We start from the raw sequence: 18,650 nt of genomic DNA on the forward strand, positions 1-18,650 counted from the left end.
CTGGAGCATCAGGAGAATCCTAGGGAAGGAGATCAGAGAAGAAGTGGGTCTATGCTTATAAGAACTTGAAGGCACTGTAATGCCACTAGCTTGTGCCCTGTGAAATGGAGAGAAATATTAGTGGTCTATTCATACAGGTGAGATGACCTTACTTCTGTTATAAATAATTATCTTTCTGCTGTGTTAGAAATACACTTTTAAAAGGCAAGAGTGTAAATTAACAGTGTTGATAAACATATATGCAATAATCTTGGTGGAAGTTGATGATGGCTGAGACCATGGCAGAAGGAAGGGAGGTAGAAAGAAATGTTTGCATTCTGAGTCTAGTATAAAGGTAGATATGGGGACTTCTCTGGTGGTCCAGTGGTTAAGAATCCACCTTTCAATGTAGGGAATCAGGGTTCAATCTCTGGTTAGGAAACTAATATCCCACATGTTATGGGGTAACTAAGCCTATGCACCACAACTAGAGAGAAGCCATTATTTGCAACAAAGAGCCAGTTCACCACAATGGAGGATCTCACACGCTATATTGAAGATATGCAATTGGGACTTGAAGCAAAATATATAAATAAAAGTTTTAAAAAATAAATGCAGAAGTGTTCACAAAATATGACCTATATTAAATTTGATACAGGTCAAAATTAATAAATATTTTCTATTATATTTTCTTTGTAGATTCTAATTCTTATCAATATAAAATGATCATCTTTCAATGCTTTAACCAGTTCTGCTATCTGCTAAAAACATTTGAGGACTTTGTTTTTTCATTTCATTTGATTTATTTATCAATCCTTTGATTTTAACATTTTTTTTTTCAGTTTTAGGTACAGCAGTAAAAAGAAGCACATAGATTATCTCATTTCATATGTTCCTTAGATGTGCTCCTTTCCTACAAAATAAGAGTTACAGAAATGTTTAATAATCTGCCCATGTGCACCTGGGCTTTAAAAAAATATATTGTAGGACATTCTACTTTGCAACAAGTTGCCCACTACATGGGGTATAATTAATATAATTTTTGGCATTTTAGAACAGTGTGAAAAATCAAGTTCATCACCTCCCTAAATAGTGTTAGAAACCAGTTGCAATGTTTACATTGCTACAATATCACTCAAAAAAAAAAAAAAAAACAAAAAACAAGAATCTTTGAATTTCATCCACAATTTGATTCAGTACTATGTTTCAAATTGGAAGAATATTTCAAGAAAGGGCCACAATTAGTAGATCATTTTAGAGGAGTTCCACTCTGTTCAAATTAATATATGTTTTTGTATTTTAGATATAATGAGCTCATTTGTACTCAGATCACGGATAATGTTTGCTTTGTTTGATTGTCTCAATATCCTGTATAAATACACTATTGTAATTTCTCATCTAAGAATCATATTTTTTGGTCTGGTTAAACTATACGTGAACATGCAATTTGGTTTAGTTTTATCTCTCTATACATACATATATATGTATATATGTGTATATATATATGCTAAATGTGAAGTTCAAAAGGAAAGATATACTCATCTGAATGCAGAGCCCCAATGAATAGCAAGAAGAGATAAAGCCTTCCTCAGTGATCAATGCAAAGAAATAGAGGAAAAGCCTCTTGATGAAAGTGAAAGAGGAGAACTAAAAAGTTGACTTAAAGCTCAACATTCAGAAAACGAAGATCATGGCATCTGGCCCCATCACTTCATGGGAAATAGGTGGGGAAATAGTGGAAACAGTGTCAGACTTTTCGGGCTCCAAAATCACTGCAGATGGTGACTGCAGCCATGAAATTAAAATACGCTTACTCCTTGGAAGGAAAGTTATGACCAACATATATAGTATATTGAAAAGCAGAGACATTATTTTGTCAACAAATGTCTGTCTAGTCAAGGCTATGGTTTTTCCTGTGGTCATGTATGGATGTGAGAGTTGGACTGTGAAGAAAGCTGAGTGCCGAAGAATTGATGCTTTTGAACTGTGGCGTTGTAGAAGACTCAAGAGTCCCTTGGACTGCAAAGAGATCCAACCAGTCCATTCTAAAGGAGATCAGCCCTGGCTGTTCTTTGGAACGAATGATGCTAAAGCGGAAACTCCAGTACTTTGTCCACCTCATGTGAAGGGTTGACTCATTGGAAAAGACTCTGATGCTGGGAGGGATTGGGGGCAGGAGGAGAAGGGGAAGACAGAGGATGAGATGGCTGGATGGCATCATTGACTCGATGGACATGAGTTTGAGTGAACTCCAGGAGATGGTGATGAACAGGGAGGCCCGGCCTGTTGCAATTCATGGGGTTGCAAATAGTCAGATATGACTGAGTGACTGAACTGAACTGAACTGAACTGAACTGAATATAATGGGAAAGACAGAGATCTCTTCAAGAGAATTAGAGATACCAAGGGAAGATTTCATGCATAGATGGGCACAATAAGTTACAGAAAGCTAACAGAAGCAGAGGATATTAACAAAACAAGGCAAGAATACACAAAAGAACTATACAAAAAAGATCTCCATGACTCAGTAATCACGATGGTGTTATCACTCACCTAGAGCCAGACATCCTGGCATGTGAAGTCAAGTGGGTCTAAGGAAGCATCACTATGAACAAAGTTAGTGAAAGTGATAGAATTCCAGCTAAGCTAATTCACATCCTAAAAGATGATGCTGTTAAAGTACTGTGCTCAATATGCCAGCAAATTTAGAAAATTCAGCAGAGGCCTCAGGACTGGAAAAGTTCATTTTCATTCCAACCTTGAAGAAAGGAAATGGCAAAGAATATTCAAACTACCACACAATTGCATTCATCTCACATGCCAGCAAAGTAATGTGCAAAATTCTCCAAGACAGGCTTCAATAGTACACGAACTGTGAACTTCCAGATATTCAAGCTGGTTTTAGAAAAGGCAGAGGAACCACATACCAAACTGCCAACATCTGTTGGATAATCGAAAAAGCAAGAGAGTTCCAGAAAAAAAAAAAAAAAAATCTATTTTGCTTTATGGACTATGCCAAAGCCTTTGAATGTGTGGATCACAATAAACTGGAAAATTCTTAAAGGGATGAGAATACCAGACCACCTGACATGCCTCCTGAGAAATCTGTATGCAGGTCAAGGAGCAACAGTTAGAACTGGACATGGAACAACAGACTGGTTCCAAATTGGGAAAGGAGTACATCAAGGCTATATATTGTCACCCTTGCCGGGGTCCAGCCCAGGTGGATCCAGGGAATTCAAAGGGTGGACGGCGTTGGCATGGAAATACTTGTTTATTAATATAAGATTAGATTAATAAACTATAGTGTAGTAGGAAGATTAAGTGGAGAAAGAGGGCTGAATAGCTTGGTTTACGCGGAAGACCAATAAAATTCCAGACAAGGAATTTGCACCATCTACGTTGGGCCACCAGCGCTTGCTTGAATATCTAAGGGTGCCTCACCTTAGGCTCCCTTTCGCGCGGGGCTTAACAGCCAGGGCAAGTAAGTAGACTTGGCGGGCCTCCGCGCCCCAGGTGGAGATTCAGCCTGAAATTAAGGAGTGGAGGAAGGGAAAGGGAGAGAAGAAGAGAGACAGAGACACGGGGGGAGCCAGATTCCCAAGAAACCAGGCCGAGAGACTAGTTGGAGAAACTGGTCTGAGAAACTGGTCCCATCCTTTATTGTTCAGAAGGCCTTTTATACTTTTGATAAAACATGGAGATCAATGGGTAACACAATTATGTAGCATTCGCAGCCCAGACTCTTTCTGTATATCATTTTGTATACAAAAGGTCTCAGGTGATTTACATTATTTTCTGGCCAAGAGGCTTGTTAACTTTTTGGCTGTCTTCCTTAATGAATGTTAATTTTGTTTCCCCTGAAGTGTTTTTCTTTAATCTACATCTCCTTAAAGCGCTAAAGCTACATCTCTATAGAACAAAGGCTCAGTGGGTTATAACAAAGAAGGTACTTAACTCAAAGATCTAATGTTGCTAATACAAGGTCTACTACTTATTTTTCTATATACCAACTATATCTAAAAATAAAGGATATGAAAATTCAGCAGCAAGTATTGACTCAACAAATGAAACTTTTAATCAGTCCTATTCTAAAGATTTTGACTCTTCGGAAGCCCCTACATTCCTAGGATGTTTTAAGCTTCCTGTGCCTCCTGCCGTCAGGAGGCCTCAAACAATCACATGCGCAGCTGTAGAGTCCTGCAGGCAGGCTAGAAAGCCATCAGAGGGGTTTTGGAATTGAAACACTCTTTCAAATGCAGAAGACTAAAGCCCTGAATTGACTTTTTCCAGAGTGTCAGAAGAGTGGAAAAGCAGAGCACAAAAACCTGCAGATTTTTGCTAGGGTACATGCTTAATAATTTCCAGAGGGGCCCCTGAAGTCTGAGCATGCCTTGCATATGTCAGCTTCCTTCCTCATGACCTTGTCACAGGCGGGATTCCTCACACTGGCTTCCGGCACACCCTGCTTATTTAGTTTATATGCAGAGTGAAATGTGAAATGTCGAGCTGGATGAAGCACAAAATGGAGTCAAGATTGCTGGGAGAAATGTCAATAATCTCAGATATGCAGATGACACCACCCTTATGAAAGAAAATGAAGAGGAACTAAAGAGACTCTTCATGAAAGTGAAAGAGGAGAGTGAAAATGCTGACTTAAAACTCAGCATTCAGAAAACTAACATCATGGCATCTGGTCCAATCACTTTGTAGCAAATAGATAAGGATACAATGGAAACAGTGAGAGACTATTAATTTGGGCTGCAAAATCACTGCAGACGGTGACTGCAGCCATGAAATTAAAAGACACTTGCTCCTTGGAAGAAAAGCTATAACTAACCTAGACAGCATCTTAAAAAGCAGAGACATTACTTTGCTGACAAAGGTCTCTCTAGTCAGAGCTATGTTTTTTCCAGTAGTCATGTATGGATGTGAGAGTAGGACCATAAAAAAGCTGAGAGTAAAAGGATCAATGCTTCTGAACTGTGGTGTTGGAGAAGAGTCTTGAGAGTCCCTTGGACTGTAAAAAGGTCAAACCAGTCCAAAAGAAATTAGTCCTGAATATTCACTCGAAGGACTGAGGGTAAAGCTGAAACTCCAATATTTGGGCCACCTGATGTGAAAAACTGACTCTGGAAAATACCATGATGCTGGGAAAAACTGAAGGTCGGAGGAGAAGGGGATGACAAAAGATGAGATCATTGGATGGCATCATTGACTTGATGGACATGAGTTTTAGCAAGTTCCAGGATGTGGTGACAGGCATGGAAGCCTGGCATTCTGCAGTCCATGGAGTCATAAAGTGTTGGACCAAACTGAGTGACTTAATTGAACTGACAGACTGGAAAAAAGACAACCCTCAGTAGTGGTGTCGAAAGAGCTGGCTGTCACTAGCAGTATTGTGGAAACTATGTAATGAACTCAGGAAGGCAATGGTACCCCCTCCAGTACTCTTGCCTGGAAAATCCCATGAATGGAGGAGCCTGGTAGGCTGCAGTCCATGGGGTCGCGAAGAGTGGGACAAGACCGAACTACTTCACTTTCATTTTTCACCTTCATACATTGGAGAAGGAACCCACTCCAGTGTTCTTATCTGGAGAATCCCAGGGACTGGGGAGCCTGATGGGCTGCAGTCTATGGGGTCCCACAGAGTCGGATGCAAGTGAAGCAACTTAGCAGCAGCAGTAGCATGTAATGTACTAAATGATTATGAGCTTCTGGTTAGTAGCTGAAGGGATAATTGACATGACTTGGATGCTGTTTTCTCATTTGATATTATTTTCCAAGAAATAGAAAAACTCAGGACATACAGAAAAACCCCTGGCACGTAATTAGGCAAACATTAAAGAGAACAAGGACCCTGGAACCGATTTTTATTTACAACTGGGAAATATAAAAATAGGAATTCCTTTAAGTAACTAAGTATTATTAAAACCCAGCTTTATATAAAGGGTTCAGTCAACTGTATTGCAGGCACGATGGTTGTTAAAATGTCTGAGTTGATTAAAATATGGGGAAAAAATCATTCAGAGAAGATATCTAAGATGTGGCTCTCCCATGGAACAGGTATATATTCAATATCAGTTCAGTTCAGTTCACTTCAGTCACTCAGTCGTGTCCAACTCTTTGCAACCCCATAAATCACAGCATGCCAGGCCTCCCTGTCCATCACCAATTCCTGGAGTTTACCCAAACCCATTACCATGGAGTCAGTGATGAAATTCAGACATCTCATGCTTTGTCGCCCCTTCTCCTCCTGCCCTCAATCTTTCCCAGCATCAGGGTCTTTTCAAATGAGTCAGCTCTTTGCATTAGGTGGCCAAAGTATTTGAGTTTCAGCTTCAACATAAGTCTTTCCAATGAAAACCCAGGACTGATATTTAGGATGGACAGATTTGATCTCCTTGCAGTCCAAGGGACTCAAGAGTCTTCGCCAACACAACAGTTCAAAAACATCAATTCTTCTGTGGTCAGCTTTCTTTATAGTCCAACTCTCACACCCATACAGGACCACTGGAGAAACCATAGCCTTGACTAGATGGACCTTAGTTGACAGAGTAAGGTCTCTGCTTTTTAATACGTTGTCTAGGTTGGCCATAACTTTCCTTCCAAGGAGTAACTGTCTTCTAATTTCATGGCTGCAGTCACCATCTGCAGTGATTTTGGAGCCCAAAAAGTAAAGTTTGACACTGTTTGCACTGTTTCCCCATCTATTTTCCATGAAGTGATGGGACCAGATGCCAAGATCTTAGTTTTCTGAATGTTGAGCTTTAAGCCAACTTTTTCATTCTCCTCTTTCACTTTCATCAAGAGGCTCTTCATTTCCTCTTCACTTTCTGCCATAAGGGTGATGTCATCTGCACATCTGAGGTTATTGATGTTTCTCCCAGCAATCTTGATTCCAGCTTGTGCTTCCTCCAGCGAAGCTTTTCTCATGATGTACTCTGCATATAAGTTAAATAAGCAGGGTGACAGTATACAGCCTCGGCACACTCCTTTTCCTATTAGGAACAAGTCTGTTGTTCCATGTCCAGTTCGAACTGTTGCTTCCTGACCTGCATACAGATTTCTCAAGAGGCAGGTCAGGCAGTCTGGAATTCTCTTCTCTTTCAGAATTTTCCACAATTTATTGTGATCCATACAGTCAAAGGCTTTGGCATAGTCAATAAAGCAGAAATAGATGTTTTTCTGGAACTCTCTTGCTTTTTTCATGATCCAACGGATGTTGGGAATTTGATCTCTGGTTCCTCTGCCTTTTCTAAAACCAGCTTGAACATCAGGAAGTTCATGGTTCGTGAACTGCTGAAGCTTTTCTTGGAGAATTTTGAGCATTACTTTACTAGCGTGTGAGATGAGTGCAATTGTGCAGTAGTTTGAGCATTCTTTGGCATTGCCTTTGGGATTGGAATGAAAATTGACCTTTTCCAGTCCTGTGGCCACTGCTGAGTTTTCCAAATTTGCTGACATATTGAGTGCAGCACTTTCACAGCATCATCTTTCAGGATTTGAAATAGCTCAACTGCAATTCCACCACCTCCACAAGCTTTGTTTGTAGTGATGCTTCCTAAGGCTCACTTGACTTCGCTTTCCAAGATGTCTGGCTCTAGTTGAGTGTGAGAGATCACACCATTGTGATTCTCTGAGGCTTGAAGATTTTTGTACAGTTCCTTTGTGTATTCTTGCCACCTCTTCTTAATATCTTCTGCTTCTTTTAGAGCTCTACTGTTTCTGTCCCTTTTTGAGCCCATCTTTGCATGAAATTTTCCCTTGGCATCTCTAATTTTCTTGAAGAGATCTCTAGTCTTTCCCATTCTATTGTTTTCCTCTATTTCTTTGGATTGATCACTGAGGAAGGCTTTCTTATTTCTCCTTGCTATTCTTTGGAACACTGCCTTCAAATGGGTATATCTTTCCTTTTCTCCTTTGCTTTTCACTTCTCTTTTTTCACAGCTATTTGTAAGACTGACATTTGCTTTTGTGCATTGCTTTTTCTTGGGGATAATCTTGATGCCTGTCTCCTGTAAAAAGTCATGAAACTCCATCCATAATTTATCAGGCACTCTATCAGATCTAGTCCCTTAAATATGTTCAATATTCCTGTTACTAAACCTAAAGTGAGAGGTCTATCTAGAAAATAATTATCAGTAAAATACTTGTCACACAGAACTAACTGGAAGTGAATACAGTAGACAGAAGATCAAATAAGGTTTGGAGAGAATTGTACTGCTTAAGGAACTACAAGTTTGAATTAAAGGATAAAGTAACAGTTTAAGACATCAATTGTTTATTAAGTTATTAACTTTCTCATAGAGAAAAAGCAGGTTGAAAAATCTCTCTTAAAGAGAGCCTAGAAGGATGGCAAAAAAAGGAGGTCCTCAGAGATAGCACAGCCAGGATCTCTGAAATACAACAGGCTGGAGAGAAGATCTGAGACTTAAGACACATGACCCATCTTGGGTACCTCCTAACTTTTCCTTTTCAAGATTTCATAAATACTAGGGACCAGTATTTTTCATGTGGCCTTCTTTCTTTATTCTTACAAATAAATGTGAATGTGGTAAATATAATCAAGCCAGCCGATGTTATAACTCTGAGTTAGATGAGTGAGGACATTAAAACTAGGAAATACATCTGTGATTGAATGACATTGTTGTTTCCTCTTGGGAAGAAAGGCTGATAAATTTTCCGGTGAATTAAAAGATGAACACTTAGGATTCAGAAGATGCTCATATTTAGATTTCTTTACAAATCTCAAGTAATCTTTTCTCTTCCCTACAGGTATATTTTAACTGTTATCTACTATACCTTTAAAGTCACACTTTGTCACATGTCTTTCTTTGGGTCTCTGACTATGATCAGCAGAGAAACATTCCTCTTGCCAGCAGAAACTTTCAGAGCCATTCTGTGGTATCTTATATCATCATAATAGTAATTTCCCGAGACTGGTTATTTCATTACCCTGGGTTTCAAAATGAAAACAATAATGATGGAGATTGAGCATGAGAAGTAAATAAACCTGTGTTTTTGCAAGTCAGAGAAATTTGGGAGCTACTGGTAACCAGAGCGAAATCAAGTGGAAGATGACCAAGACAAATCCACCACTGACTCCAGTTTATTTGACTCATCCCAGGTGAAAATGTCTTTGTGATTACTAATCAAAAAGATGGTTGTAATGAGATAACTTTATTTCCACTTTTTCTTGAAATATTCTGAAAGACAAATAAATTAATGAAATTAAAAAAATATGAAACCAATTACAGGGTTAAACTATGTGTTAAAAGTAAGTACTACATTTTTCAATTCACTATTTAAGTCAATTCGCTGACTTGAGTAAGTTTCTAGGCAAAGGGAAATGGGGACACTGTCTGTATGTAGTGGAAGACCTCATGGGAGTTGAAACTGGAGGAAAAATATCATACACTGACAGTGATGTCATATTTGACTGTCACCTAACTTCTTAGTTGAGAGAGAATGGCAGAAGAAATCCTTGATGTAGTAAGGAATCCCAATGGTCAGAATGAAATGCAGATATTCTGAGATTTAATACCACAGGTGAAAAATAACACCAGAATAAATACAGTGAGCAGTAAGTGGAGGGACAGTGGAAATGAAAAGTACAAAATATGTAAAATTAAAGTTAAAAAAAAATAAATGAGACAAAAGACAGAGCAAGAGGATTTAAAATACTTACAATTAGTGCTTTTGATTAAAAGAACAAAGATAAGTGAAGAAAAAAATGCATCTAATTAAATCATTTCTAAATGAACAAATTCTGTTTATGGCTTCAAGGGACATTCTATGTGTCAAAAATCATTTCAGAAGAATGAGCAATGAATTGTCAACAATTCCAAACATAACAAGGATCCCAGTAGTAAAAGCAATTCAAAAGGAAATTCTGGCTGCTCTCAGACAGCCACAGAGAAGCAGTTTATGTTTCTGGAGTAAATTGTGGTGACGGTCATACAGGGTAGAGTTGTCTTTAAACTCATCAGGTTGTATACATTAATAAGTACAGTTTTGGAACTTCCCTGGTGTCTCAGATGATAAATAGTCTGCCTGTAATGCGGGACACCTGAGTTTGATCCCTGGGTCAGGAAGATCCCTGGAGAAGGAAATGGCAACCCACTCCAGTATTCTTGCCTGGAAAATCCCGTGTATGGAAGAGACTGGCACGCTACAGTCAATAGACTCACAAAGAGTCAGACATGACTGAGCAACTTCACTTTCTTTCACTTTGACATGTCAATCATACCTCGATAAATTGGTTTAAAAAAGTAATACAATGGAGCAATTTCTACAATATTCTGAAGAAAATAATCTAGTGATTCTCTAACAGTATGTCCAAGTAATTTTATTTTATTTTTTATTTTGTTATTCATCACAGATTTATTCTTGCATCAGATTTTAATATTTTCTTTTGACTGTGCTTTGGAGCATGTGGGATCTTAGTTTCCCAACCAGGCACTGAACCCATACCCTCTGCAGTGGAAGCTCAGAATCTTAACCACTGGGTTGCCAGGGAAGTCCCAAGTTGCCATTTTAATTTGCAGGTTATAGACACACCTATAAAATCATTTAAAGTTTGGAGAAGCTATGTCAAAGTGACTCCTACTTGAGAACAAAAATGAAAACTCAATCCAACTAAGAAATGAGTCCAAAAAACTAACTTGAAAATAAAATGCACTGTTAAAAATATTTGGTAGTGAGAATTTACTTCCATTAAAGTAGAATAGATTTGTTGTTGTTCCGAGCCTCAGTAGTGTCTTGACTAATTTCAACCTCATGGACTACAGAATGCAGGGCTTCCCTGTCCTTCATTATCTCCCCAAGTTTGTTCAAACTCGTGTCTATCGAGTCAGTGATGCCATCCAATCGTGTCATCCTCTATTTCCAATGAGTCAGTTCTTTGCATCAGGTGGCCAAAGTATTGGAGCTTCTTATTCACCATCAGTCATTCCAATGAATACTCAGGATTGATTTCTTTAGGATTGACTGGTTTCATCTTCTTGCAGTCCAAGAGTCTCTCAAGAGTCTTATCCAACACCGCAGTTCAAAAGCATCAATTATTTGGTGCTCATATTCCTTTATAGTCCAACTCTCACATCCATACATGACTACTGGAAAAGCCATAGCTTTTGACTAGATGGATCTTTGTCAGCAAAGTGATGTCTCTGCTTTTTAATACACTGCCTAGGTTTGCCATAGCTTTCCTTCCAAGGAGCATCTTTTAATTTCATGGCTACAGTCACCATCTGCAGTGATTATTGCAGCCCAATAAAATAAAGCCCGTCAGTCTTTTCATTGTTTCCCCATCTATTTGCCATGAAGTGATGGGACTGGATGCCATGATATCAGTTTTTTGAATGTTGAGTTTTAAACCAGCTTTTTTACATTGCTCTTTCACCTTCATCAAGAGGCATTTTAGTTCTTTGCTTTCTGCCATAGGGTGGAGTCATCTGAATATCTGAGGTTATTGATATTTCTCTGAGCAATCTTGATTCCAGCTTGTGCTTCATCCAGCCCAGCATTTCACATGATGTACTCTGCATATAAGTTAAATAAGCAGGGTGACAATATACAGACTTGATGTAACCCTTTCCCAATTTTGAACCAGACGCTTGCTCCATGTCCAGTTCTAACTGTTGCTTCTTTACCTGCATAGAGATTTCTCAGGAGGCAGGTAATGTAGTCTGGTATTCCCATCTGTTTAAGAATTTTCCACAGTTTGGTGTGATCCACACAGTCAAAGGCCTTAGCATATGAAACAGAAGTAGATGTTTTTCTGGAATTCTCTTGCTTTTTCTATGATCCACCGGATGTTGGTAATTTAATCTCTGGGTCCTCTGCCTTTTCTAAATTCAGCTTGTATATCTTTAAATTCTCAGTTCACATTCTGTTGAAGCCTAGTTGAGTAGTATTACCTGGTAGATTATAAAATGTAGACTAGAAGGTAAGAAATCAACAAATTTTAACAATGTAGAAATCATAGTTTAAATTTTTAAAAAATCTGGATATGAAGTGAGGGAAGACAGAGGTGTTACATGTGTGCATTGCATGTGTATTACATTACTTTTTTTTTTTTTTTTTGCCTTAAGAAAAAATCAGTGGATACTCAACATGGATAAAATATGTTCTTTAAAATTAGGATGATCTTTAAATATTTCTACCATTTCTTGAAAAATAATTTTGCATGTCTATGTCTTGCAATAATATTCTTCCTTACTTCAGATTCAGTACTTCAGATTTTTTTTTCCTTTGAGCTAATTTAAATAATATGAAATGTATGCTTTATTTAAATAGCATGCCTGCTATAATCTTGGCTTTTAACTATTTATTCTCTTTCTTTAAAAGTTCAATTTTCTCTGCCTCTTTTCTCTATATTTACGTACTTTTCCTCCTTTCTGCCTTCTATTTGTAGATATAAGTGATATCTGGAATAATGTTCATAAAATATATGAAATGGTTGTTTCTGAAGTTGGAAGTTGGAGTCATTTTTGTCTTCCTTTACTTTTCTGTAAAGGAAAAGTAAAATTTACTTAAAAGTTACATAAAAACTTACATAAAAGTTACATTTATGACCTTTTCTCCCCTCATTTTTAATAAATATATGTCATTTAAAAATTAAACTATACTTTTAAAATGAACTCACTCTTTTTACAGTATGTGAAGCAGCAAGATTCTTCACAACACCTCAGGACTGTATGCTCACCAATTCCCTTGTCCTGGGTGACCTTCCAGTTAACAGTGGTTCATTCAGGTCCCCTTGGGACCTTGTATTCTTTATCTATACAGCAAATGGCTTGGACTAGGTGTTTTCTGAACTACCTTAAGGCTATGTGCTCTATGGTTCTAACTAGATCCCCAAGGACTCAGAGAATTAAATTGTGGTTGAAATAATAAATAGAAAATGTACTTTAAAAATTGTGGAAGACAAAAATGAAGCTTAAATAACATTTTCTGGCCACATTCCAAAGTTTCCATTATTCTATTGATTGAGAGAACATATGAATTGCACTTTAATCAATGCTCAGTGAACATTAAATTGACCTTGAATTCATGGCCAGTGTTGAAGTGCAGGTCTTCATCAATTTAATGCAGCTGGCAGTGAAGAGCCAAATGGAGAAGCTCTGATTGTGCCTCAAGGCTGGAATTTATTATATTTTCAGTGAAAACAATTTTTGAAGTAAGATGATGGTTTTCCTCTGAATTGTTTCATTAAAATTTGATCAGAGAGAAGAACGCTTCTGTTTAACTTCAGAAAATGTAATTTTGGCTTCCACTCACAGTGAGAAGTTTTCCACAGTGTTGCTCATAGTTGTGGAGAGCACTAGGATGAATTATATTTCCTTGTGAAGTACTATTCCAAAAACACAGCCATCAGGAACAATACCATCTATTTGTCAAACTTGTCTTAGAAAAACTACATACTTGTAAATATTGTCCATTTATAATACCTGCTTGCATGCCGCTTGTGAATGTTCTTGAATATTTGGTTGCAATAAATAATAGTTGTGCTCAGGATTGGAACTTTAATCAGTTAAGAAATATAATTTACCAACTAGTCTTTCTTGTCCATTAAATATTTAGGTTCTCCTTACTGTAAAGCAGAGGCATGAGAAAGGCACAACTACCTTGCTGGTTATGTGTGGGAGACACAATTTGGCCATGGTTTTGGTATTCAGTTCTACTGCAAAAAAAAAAAAAAAAAAGCTTAATCTCCAGTATTATTTTAAAGCAGACGTTCTTTTAAAATTTCAATCCAATTTTATGCCCATTATCCTTTATACCACCAAGCCATCCTGGAGACTAAGATTAATACCATTTTAAAAGAACAGGAGATAATTTCACTGTTGGCACTATTATGAATAAAAGTGCCTATTTCTCCCTGAGGTATATCTCACAGAGCCTAGCAACAAATTACAGTGTATTTACAAAATAAATTTAATAAATAAAATAAAACACTGCCTTGTTACTATATAGAAAGAACAAAAATGATTTCATTATAAATATAAGCAGACCTTCTGTTAGACATTTTTGTTAAGTCTAGGACAGAAGAAGTTAGGACTAAGGATTTGTCATTTGAAGTTTAACATTTTGAGAATCAATTGATCTTCCTGGAAGCCAAACACACATACACACACACACACACAGACACACACACACACACGCAGATACATAGATACACACAAACATGAGTATAACAAACATCAACAAACAAAAAGTGGAAATTTTTGGCAGACAAATATTAACTCTCATCATCCCTGTCCTCTAGTGTCACTTGTGGCTTCCTTGATGGCTCAGTAGGTAAAGAATCCACCTGCAGTGCAGAGACACAGGAGATGCGGGTCTGATCCTTGGGTCAGGAAGAACCTCTGGAGGAGGAAATAACAGCACACTCCAGAATACTTGCCTGGGAAATCCCACAGACAGAGGATCCTGACAGGCTACAGTTCCTCGGGTTGCAAAAAGTCAGACACAACTGAGCAGGCACATACTACATAGATATAATCACACGAGCCCTTAAAAAGAGAAGCAGAAGATGAAATTATAAAAACCCAAAAGAAAAGAAAAATTCTATGCACTATTATTGGCTTCTGAGATGGACAGGGCTGTGAGCCAAGAGATGTAAGCAGACTTTACAAACTAAGGGAAACATCAGACCAATAGCTAGACCTTCCAGCTAGCAAGGGAATGGAATCTTGGTCTTACAGTTGCAGAGAACTGAATTCAACCTGAATGAAGCTGATGAATTATCTCCCAGAGGCTCCAGATAAGAGCCTGAAATGGCCCATATCTTGGTTTCAGTCTGTGAGATCCTAATAGGGAAACCAGTTGTTCTTACTATGCTTGGACTTCTGACCCAGTAACAAGATAAACATTTTTTTGCTTTAGGCTCATTCATTTGTGATAATTGGTTACATAGCAAGAGGAAATAAAGGCAAGAGGCAAGTGAGTGGTTGCCAAAAGGACAAGGCCAGCATTGGAAGATAGGAATGCTGTCAACATAAACAGATAGCACGAAGAGTTCCTTCATGGTGATGGAGCAATTCTGTACCTTGATTTTAGGAGTGGTTTCACTAATTTATAAGTGGAAAGCACTGCATATAACTGAACACTCCCCTATTTATTCAGATATACACACACATAGAAAAGGTTCATATAAATAATGGTGAAAACTGAATAAGGTCTATAGTCTAGTTAATGGTATTGCATTCATATCAGTCTTCTGGTTTTTATATTGAACTATAGACATTATTTTGCCAACTAAGGTCCGTCTAGTCAAGACTATGGTTTTTCTTGTGGTCATGTATGGATGTGAGAGTTGGACTGTGAAGAAGGCTGAGCACCGAAGAATTGATGCTTTTGAACTGTGGTGTTGGAGAAGACTCTTGAGAGTCCCTTGGACTGCAAGGAGATCCAACCAGTCCATTCTGAAGGAGATCAGCCCTGGGATTTCTTTGGAAGGAATGATGCTAAAGCTGAAGCTCCAGTACTTTGGCCACCTCATGGGAAGAGTTGACTCATTGGAAAAGACTCTGATGCTGGAAATGATTGGGGGCAGGAGGAGAAGGGGACCACGGAGGATGAGTTGGCTGGATGGCATCATGGACTCGATGAACGTTGAGTCTGAGTGAACTGCGGGAGATGGTGATGGACAGGGAGGCCTGGCGTGCTGCGATTCATGGGGTTGCAAAGAGTTGGACAAGACTGAGCGACTGAACTGAACTGAACTGATAGTTAGGTAAGTTGTCACCACTGGGGAAGTTAGGTGAATGGCAAATGGACTGTATGCCTTTTTTTTTTTTTTTTTCATTGAGGTAGAGTTGATAGCATTATTGATTCAATTTTGACATATTTATATTATTGACAAAATGAACATAAGTTTGAACAGTATCTCCAGGAGATACTGGAGGACAGAAGAGTCTGGCATGTTACAGTCCATGAAGTCACAAAGAGTCAGACACACTTAGCAACTGAAGAACAAGAGTTGATTTACAATATTATGTTAGTTTTAGGTGTACAGCAAAGTGATGCAATTATACATACATCTATATTCTTTTTTTCTGATTGTTTTCCCTGAAATCTGTACACTTTTGCAACTTCCTATGAATCTTTAATGATTTCAGAGGTTTTTAAAACAATGAAAAAATGAAACTGACCATTACAATGTAGACCATCCATCTCTTAGTAAATCCTTGAAGCAAAATTAATCCCAAAGTTGACCTCATCTCAGAGTTGTGAGATTCAACAATAGATTAAATTTTCATAATGAAATTCATCTCTTGTACTTGAACTGTGTAACTGAATTTAATCCTCATACCAATGATCAGATCTGGTTACCAACACTTTCAGATTACAGACAAGTGTATATGAACCTCAGAAAAATAACTTATCCAGGATCACAGGTTTACCTTGAACCAAAGATAACGGACAAAGGAATCATTTTTTTGACAAATCACTGCTACTCCAAAAAGCAACAGAATAGACCTAAGGATAATGAAGGAAGACTGAGACATATGTAGATTTTTAGAATCCCAGAGTCGTAATTACTACAGAGATATTTTTTTTTTTCCTCTCCTCAGAGTAGAGATGATGGAGAAAAGAACGTTTATAGAAGTTTGTTGGCCACCCATAAATTTTTGATGCAGTTGGGCTTAAGTGAAAATAGTTTGTCCTGGCACTAGAATATTGCATTTATTCATAAAAATGTCCAACCACCTCGAAGTAACTTTTGTACTTATTACTTAAAAGGCCCTCAAAACTTCCTGTGGAGAAGGAAATAGCAACACACTCCAGTATTCTTCCCTGAAGAATCCCATTGTCAGAGGAGCCTGACGGGCTACAGTCCATGGAGTAGCAAAGTGTTGGATACAACTGAGTGACTAACACACAAACTTCCTGAAGTCAACTAGACTTTTTTTTTTTTTTTTTAAGAAGGAATAGCATTTCAAAAATTACATTGTCTGCATTTTTAAATTAAGTGAACAAGTTTAGAAAGGCCATTTTTTCCTCCTTTACAAAAATAAACCAACTTTAGTAAGTTTCAGATGCAAAATAAGAGGTCCACCACAGACATTTATTTCAACAAAGTTATTTAAGATTCCCCTTTTCTTAAGGTGCTCCAGGAATCAGATGGGCGACTATGGACTAAAACCAACCTTATCAAGTATTGGCAAAGGTTATAGCTGGGAAAGCCTTTGCTTGTTGAATGGAAGAGGTATCACACAACTGAGTAATTGATAATACTTTGAATTTGAATTAAGTTAGGTTTTGAGATCTGCTTCTAGCCAGTTGATCTCTTGAAATATGTGGGCTTGCAATAAGTTTTTTGGTTGCTCTATGATTTTCTTCTTTCTTCTAGATTTCACATATTCTTAATTTGTTTTACAGATTATTTTTTTCCCCTTTGCAATAAACCAATGTGGATAAGAGAGCCCAAAAGGGAATTAATCAGTTTTGGTGATTAATATTGCTCTGTAATTAGGATTAAAGTAAAACTTTTCTTTAAGGTAATACAGAGGACAACATTCTCTGAGGATGCAGTAAGTATTCTAAGCTTTCCTCTCCCAGGCATCTTCCCTCAGGCACTGAGACTACAGCCATCCAATACATGGGGACAGGCAGAAAGAAGAGACTTCAAAAATCAATTATATTTCAATAGCTAATTTTTAAAACGTCTGGCAATGAGATATTTCCATTCTTCTCTCTTCTTTGTGGTTTATGTAGGAGTGAGTAGCTGCAGTAGTGATCCTGGCTGTTGTCTAAAGAAGTTCTGACACAAGGCCTCAGTGTTACATATCACGTACATCCCACAGTCATAGCTGTTTTGTTGAGCAGGGGCTTTCTCTGCCACAAAGGTCAGTTCATTTCCTTTTCTGCCTAAGAAAGTTTCTAGTTTCTCTGCTACCTTCTTTGCATGGAATGATTTACTACTACCATGAGAATCATAATGAAAAAAAGCCATTTTTATGTTATAGATAAACCAACAAGCTCCAGTAGGCTTCCCTAGCTGTGTGTGTGGAATTATCATTGATAGCTAAAAATATAACTCTCTTGTTTGGGAGGTCCAACAGCTCAAGAAACATGGCCATCCCTGCTGGGTTGCCAGTGCACTTGATGAACTGAGTAACTTCGGGGCTGATGAAATAGACACGGTCAATGCAGTCATAAAATTGACTATTGGCAAAGTACTCAAAGGCAAAACCAATATCATGGTCATTGAGTCAGCTTGGAGGATACAGCAGTGAGACATCTAATTGCCTCAGTACACTGTCCATGTAACTCAAGACTACTGGATCCATCTTGTACTTACTAGGGGTGTTCAGAAATTCCAGAAGCTGCCTTGGACCTCACCACCACTTCCAGCCTCCAAGCAGCTCTGTACAGGCTGGAAAAGTAACTAGAATTTTTATTAGGAATTCTATAATATTCAGACCATTGATAGAAACAGTTTTCATGATGAATATTTTCACTTGATCTTCATTATATTTTTCACATAGCTTTGCCCAGTTGACGACAAGCTTTTGCAGGTTAAGCATTGTGTTCTGTTTTATTTCTAGCCTGAACTAAGGTAAAAACCCTGCCTAATGCATAGCAGGGGAGCTTAATGACATGGAACATAAATAGTGAGGAAGTGTCCTCCCCCACCAAGGACATAAGATTTTACTTTA

The 18,650-nt window shown here is 37.9% G+C and overlaps 1 pseudogene; it reads right to left on the minus strand.

Annotated features, from left to right (window-relative positions):
• Window positions 17,642-18,311, minus strand: LOC102180897 (annotated as a pseudogene).

Source organism: Capra hircus, chromosome 2 (assembly GCF_001704415.2).
Source record: "Capra hircus breed San Clemente chromosome 2, ASM170441v1, whole genome shotgun sequence".
NCBI classification, from domain to species: domain Eukaryota; kingdom Metazoa; phylum Chordata; class Mammalia; order Artiodactyla; family Bovidae; genus Capra; species Capra hircus.